We start from the raw sequence: 6,422 nt of genomic DNA, 5'->3' as shown, positions 1-6,422 counted from the left end.
CCTGGGAAGTCAGTGTCTTTGGTCAGAGAGAAAGACACAGCCTTTTCCCTCACGGGTCTTAGGGCTGTGAGAGGAGTCTCTCACACTCCGGGGATTTTCTTGTCTGAAAAACAGACACTGTTCGTTTAGTCAAAGCTCTCCCTTCCTTAGGCATTGATGACACACTGACACATTTGAACTTTCAGCAGCTCTTTCTGGGCCTCCCAGAGATGCTGCCGCCTGTGGTCATCTGAGCTTTGGGCCAGCTCAGTGTCGCTTTCCTTTTAGTCTGGCAACAGCATCTTGCCTGTCCACTCCTCTCTGAGACCCCAGAGGGGCTGCCAGTCATAGGACGGGGTCCCCACCGTCTGAGAAGAGCACTTGACACAAAGAGCTCTTTCCCTCTGGCCCAGGATTGTCAGGCAGGGTCAGTAAGTTTCAGTTTGTGGATCCAGAGATGTGAGGACCGTAGATGTGGGGCTGGTAGCAACCTTGTTTCACAAAAGGAGAGCGTCTATTCCCTCAGAGGGAATCAGAGGAAGGAGCAAGTGAGACAGAGTCCTGTCCACATCCCTTGAGTCTTTGGCTTTAGCAGTTGCCTGAAGCTGGATTCAAAAAATTCTCTCATTTGCCTAAACTATCCAGTATTAGCCCTTTTATCCAGCTTTCAGGTCTAATAAATGATTGGGTTCGTAGGCAAGTCAGTTAACTTTATGACAGCTGGGAAGCAATCTGATTCAGAAATTTTCTAGGTTGCTATGATTTTTCAAGTTGCCTTTCCCATATTCGACTGACAGCAGGTGTTGTGACTCACTTTCCAAAGCATTTAACCTAGTCTTCGTAGGAACAGAACTTCTTTATGCATATTCCACCAGTTCATGCGCTATTTAATTAAATTAGATTTAATTATTTATGTAATTGCATAATTAAAACACATACAGTCCGAGTAAGTAACTTTGATGCGAGCTCGGCTGACTCTTGGTAAGCCGACAACTCAACTGCCGACGGCAGAAGGGCCAGCCAGCCCAGCCGTAACCTCCCAGCCACCAGCATCCAGAATGCTGTGGTCTTCGACTCTCTTTTTCTCTCTTGCAACTCTGAGTCCTAATTAGAACTTGTTTTTCTTTGATGATTCTTTCCGGGGGATATTATTGTCGGTCACGAATCTTGCTTTGGCCCCAAGACCGCTTGGCCATCTTCTACTGCATTTCTTTGGCCAACAGAGGCTCTTCCCCTCTCTGCAATGACTATTTCTTTTCGTTTTTCTTTTTTTTTTTTTTTTTAATTTTTTTAGCGAGTGGGGGATGAGGCAGAAGGAGAGGGAGAGAGAGAACCTTAAACAGACTCCATGCCCAGCATGGAGCCTGACGCGGGGCTCAATCCCACGACCCTGAGATCATGACCTGGGCTGAGATCAAGAGTCAGCCACTTAAGTGACTGAGCCACCCAGGCGCCCCTCTGCAATGACCATTTCAAACCTCCTCTGCTCTCCTCACCCCTCCAACCTTTCCATCAAACTTAAATTTCCAAACCTGGTAACCTACCTACGTGCTACCCGTCATTTCTTCTTGCTTTCCAGTTACATAGAGAAGTTGCCCCCTCTCCTGCTTTGCATGCTCTGGATCCCAGCCCCTGGGGACCTTACCGCCCGCAGTGGTTTCCACACTTTCCAGCTCTTCATCCGCTCCCTCCCTATGGCTCCTTCGTTCAATCTGCTACAGTGTTTAGTGGATCTGTCTGCGTCTGGCCACTTGGCCTTTCCCCTCTGGGGAAAATGTTCTCCTAGAGATCTACTCAGCCAGGTATTCCCGACTGTCCAAGGACAGAAGGTGTGTGGCCATAGCTCACCCAAAGGAGCTCCTGCTTCCCCGAGACTTTGAATCTTGAACAGAATACAAAGGAGAAAAAAAAAAAGCCAGAATCCTTCCTTCCACGGTAGTGACCAGGCAAGACTGGCGAGTGGCTCCCTCTGTTGAGGTCTGGAGTTACCTGGCTCCCATCTTGGAGGAGCAAGGCTAGCTCTCCTCATCAGCTTCCTTTCTGAGCTCCCCCAAGTCTTCTGACACACTCCCTTTCTGCCCAACTCAACCCAAGTTGTTCTCTGTTGCTTGAAATCAAGGACTTCTACTCGGTGATGCAGCATATTAAAAAGCCAACCAAAAAACCAGAGCCAAATGCCCCAAATCTCTCTTGACCCCATGTCCCTTCCAGAGTGACCCCTTTCTTTATTCTCTCCTTTAGGGTCCTGCTCAAAAGAATTGTGTGCACATTTGCGGTCTTCGATTCTCCCCTCCGACTCCTCGCTCAGTGCACTCCTGTGGGTTTTGCCTCCAGCACCATGACAAAGCTGTTTGCCCTAAGTGCCCCAAGTCACAGCAATGTCCCAGTTTCCCTCTTTCCTTTCTGGCTGCTTCTCAGTCCTTTGCTACCTGGTTGGTTACTCACAGCTGGGTCCTGGGCCCTCTTTGCTACACTCTCCCTGAAGACCTTACTTACTCCTGTGACTTCAGGGACCCCTGTGCCCATGAGGCGCAGACCTTCTGGGAAAGTTCTAGATGTGCAACTCGCTTCTCCACCGGGTGTCCCAGCATGCCCCGACTGAACTCCTGAGCACACCATGCTTGCTCCTCTTCTGTCAGATTCTGAGTCTCAGAAGTGGCCCTTGGCCCATGGGGCCCTAAACCAGAGCCCCCCTCTCTACTAAAGCAGTCAACAAACCCCACTCTTGCCCCACACCAGGCAGTCCTGGCTTTTATTTGCAGAACCGGACACAGGAGGAGCTTGATAAATATTTGATCAAATGACTGATAGCAGCGAGAACCCTCTGCAGAATACTTTTGCAAACCCCATCTTCCCCACAGCCCTGGGAGGTAGGTGTAATTATTGTCACCGTGCAGATGAAACCAATGCCCAGAGAGGTGAACAGTTTTCTTGGGTGTGGGATCACAGAGTAAGTGAACATGTGGGGGAGTTAGGATTGCAACTGAGGGCTGACTCTCCATCCTGGCTCACCCTGGGCAGCCACCACAGCCAGAGAAGCTTCTTTGCCAAACTATAGTTGCAAGAAGAGGACCCACTGGTCCCAAGGCCAGGGTGATGCTCAGAGACCCTGGTGGCAGGTCGAGCCAGGCTGCATCCGCAGGCAGACACCTGACTCCAAGCCGCCTCCCTGAAACACCGCATTGAGGTTCTCGGAGGGCTCTCGTAGGACCAGGGAGCTGGGAGCCCCAGGGACTGGCACCAACTCTCAGTGTAACCCCGGTATCTTATCCCTTCTTGGGGCTCAGTTGACTTCCCTAAAAAGGGAATATGAGTAAGATTCCTGAGATATGAAAGGAGGGGCTCTAATTTCTAAGCAGGAGCAGGAGTGGAATGGTGGCCTCAGCAAACAATCTCCCATTTGGCCCCTTGGGGCAGGATCTTCCCTGGCAGGCTGTGTGTAGTGGGAAGACAGGGCCTGGGGTCTTCACTTGGACATCCTGTCACCCCCTCCATAGCTGTCTGGGCAAGTGCTCTAAGACCCCACTGGAAAGGGGGTGCTTAGGGCAGTTTGAGTCTTCCTGAGCAGAACCCCACCCACTCCACCAGTGAGTGAGCCCCAACTTGCAGCTGTAACTGACCATGGTGGGAGGGGCAGAGGGGGTAGGGCCAAGGCTTCCACCCAGGCCCTAAGCAGCAGGATCCCAGGCTGGAGGGGGGTGGGAATAGGGGGGCATGGATGCCTGTGTGGAAAGGCAGGTGGGGAAGTGTGAGGGCATGACCTGCGTGTGGGACAGGTATCTGTTGTCTCCTTTGGGCTATGAGACAATCTGACGAGGGGCAGTTCAGAGCTACAGACAGGGATACTAAGGCTGGGGGGGGGGTTCCCCACATGCAGAGAACATACCAGGCAGTGGGGTGAGGCGGCTGGGTGTGAGGTACCAGCCACACCTGCTGCAGAGTGCTGCACACCCCTGTTCTGGGCTAGGTGCCAGGCTAGGGGCTGGTGGAAGGGCAGTGAATGGTGCACATTCCTGCTTTCCACGCTCCACCTTGCTCCAAGGCTGGGGGCTTTCTGCCCACCCTCTCCTGATGCTCTGGCCTCGGAGCAGGGCTGGGAGAGGCTGGAGAGGTGAGGCCAGGCTTTGAGGTCTTCCCAAACTGGAGGAGAAGCTGAGAGGCATTGGCTTCCGGGGGCACTGAACCCAAGGGGGTGCAGACCCCTCAGCGAAAGGTTGGGCAAGCGAATCAGAGGTTCCTGGAGCTAGAATCAATAGAGAGTCAACATTGGGACCCAATTCTCAAAGATTGGGGCCCAGAGATGGGACATGCTCTTCTTGGAACGAGGCCCTCGGGATGGGTGGCAGGAACCTCTGGAGAGCTGAAGGGGTGGAGGGCAGGCCCTGTGTGGGCGGCTGCCTGTTGCACCTCTGTGAACCCCTAGCCAGGCCAGTGGCTGTCAGAGATTGGGGGATTTAGAGGGAAAGGTGGCGGGACCAGGCATTCCCAGGGCCTGGACACTTCCTGGAGTGGTGGGGCAGAAAGGGATGGAGGAAGGGCATTTTGGGGGCTACAAGAAGCAGCGAGATGGGGAGTGGGCTCAGATGGGGACCGTTCACCCTCTCACGGTCCTTGTGCATGCCAGCTGTTGAGGTCCATGGGGGCGGGCTGGAGAATGAATGCCGGGGAGTGGGGTTGGGTTGGGGGGCAAAGGTGGGGATAGGGACATGGGCGGGGGAAAGGGTGGGAGAATACGGACTTTGGGGACGGGGCTAGGGACGCAATTTTGGAGACTGCATCTACCAGGCTGGGCTGGTGGGGGCCGGGTGGAGGGCTCTGGGGACGAGGCTGGAAGTATGGAGGGGCCGTGGAGGCGGAGCTCAAAGGACCAGGGTCTTCTTGGAATCCGCGAGAATGGAGCTGGGAGGATGGGACTGTGAGGTTCAGGGCTTGGAGAACTGGGGCGCTTAGGAGCGGGCCTAGGAGGGACCTGGCCTGGTGTCCGAGGGTGGGTGGCCCTAGAGCAATGGGGTCTTGAGGGTGGGGTCGGAAGCCAGAAACTTGTGAAGGGCGGGTGCAGGATGACGAAGGACATGGGGCGGGGCCGTGAGGAAGGGGGTCGCCAGAGGACCTGTGGACCTCGGTGAGGGGTGTGGTGCAGGACAACGGGGACCGAGGGGGCGGGGCGATGAGGAAGTGGACTTGGGGGCTGGGTCGCGGGCTGGAGGGCTGTGGGGAGCCGAGCCTATAAGACTGGGGGTGGGAGGCAGGTCGGGAAGATGGGTATCTTGGGGGTTCGGTGGGCAGGCGCGGTAAAACAGGGGATCGTGGTGGGGGCGGGGCCGAAGAGACGGGACAGTGAGGACCTGCCCTGAGGTCGGGAAGGAGGCCTGGGGGCTCGTGGACAGAGGGGTAGGGCTCGAGGGGCTCTGGGCGGGGGACAGCGCGGGAGCCGAGGGGCCGTGGGGGCGGGGCGGGCCGGGTCCCGGGGGCGGGGCCGCGGGCAGGGGGCGGGGCCGGGACGCCGACGCGGGCGGTGGAGCGCGGGGGCGGGCCCAGGTGAGCGGGGCCGCCGCCCCCTGCGCCCCTCCGTCCCGGGCCCCCCAGCCACCCCTGGGCGCCGCCCCGGCGCTGGCTCCGCGGGCCAGGCGGACTGCGGCGGGCGGCGTCTTCGGCCCGGGCCGGCTCCGGCTCCGGCTCCATCTTGGGCCGCTGCGCCGGGCACCTGTGGCGGCCGCAGGAGCAGCGCTTCCGCTGGCCTGCGCGGCCCCGGGCAGGCGAGAGGGTGAGAGGCCGGCTGTGTGCGTGCCCATGGCAGGGGGAGGGTGGTGGGATGGGCGGCGCCTTCCCTTCCTGCGCCCCAGAACCCCACTCCTCACCTCTTCGTGCGCTCGGACCCTGCGCATCACAGCCCCCGCCTAGTGCTTGGCGCCCCCCATGGCTGCATCCCTCCTCTCATCTCTCCTCTCATTGCCTATCCCATCCCTTCTTCCACGTCTCCTCTGCCCATCCTCCCATTTCCAGCACTCTGCCTAGGACCCTTCTGCCTCTACCCCCAATGCTATCGCTGTCCCCTCCCATTCCTCCTCCCTTTTCCACCCCTACTCCCCCCCCACCCTCCCCTGCGGCCCCCAGCCCCAAACCTCCCTTCCCTCGCGTTCCTTCTGCCCTCCATTCCTACCCCCTTGCCCCACAGCCTCATCTTCACTCAGTCACTGCTTTTGCTTCTGGGAAGATCTGTAGCCTAGTTTGGGGGATTGTGTTGAGGACCTTCTCCCTGAGTCCGGTGGGCTTTGTGCGGAGGTGCGGGGAAGGGACCCCTGCTCTCGGGGAGAGTGTGTGGTGTGGTGTGTTCCGGTCTCTGGCCCCACAGCCAGAGGCGGCCTGTACATTTGGTGTGCAGAGTGCAGTTGTGGGGATGGTGTTTCCTGCAGGCTCCCACAGTAAACGGGCCTGTGCGTCCG

The sequence above is a fragment of the Eumetopias jubatus genome, unplaced genomic scaffold (assembly GCF_037043125.1).
Source record: "Eumetopias jubatus isolate StellerSeaLion01/CBP00866 unplaced genomic scaffold, mEumJub1_p1.0 scaffold_17, whole genome shotgun sequence".
Taxonomy (NCBI): Eukaryota; Metazoa; Chordata; class Mammalia; order Carnivora; family Otariidae; genus Eumetopias; species Eumetopias jubatus.
Note: the sequence above shows the minus strand (reverse complement) of the source record.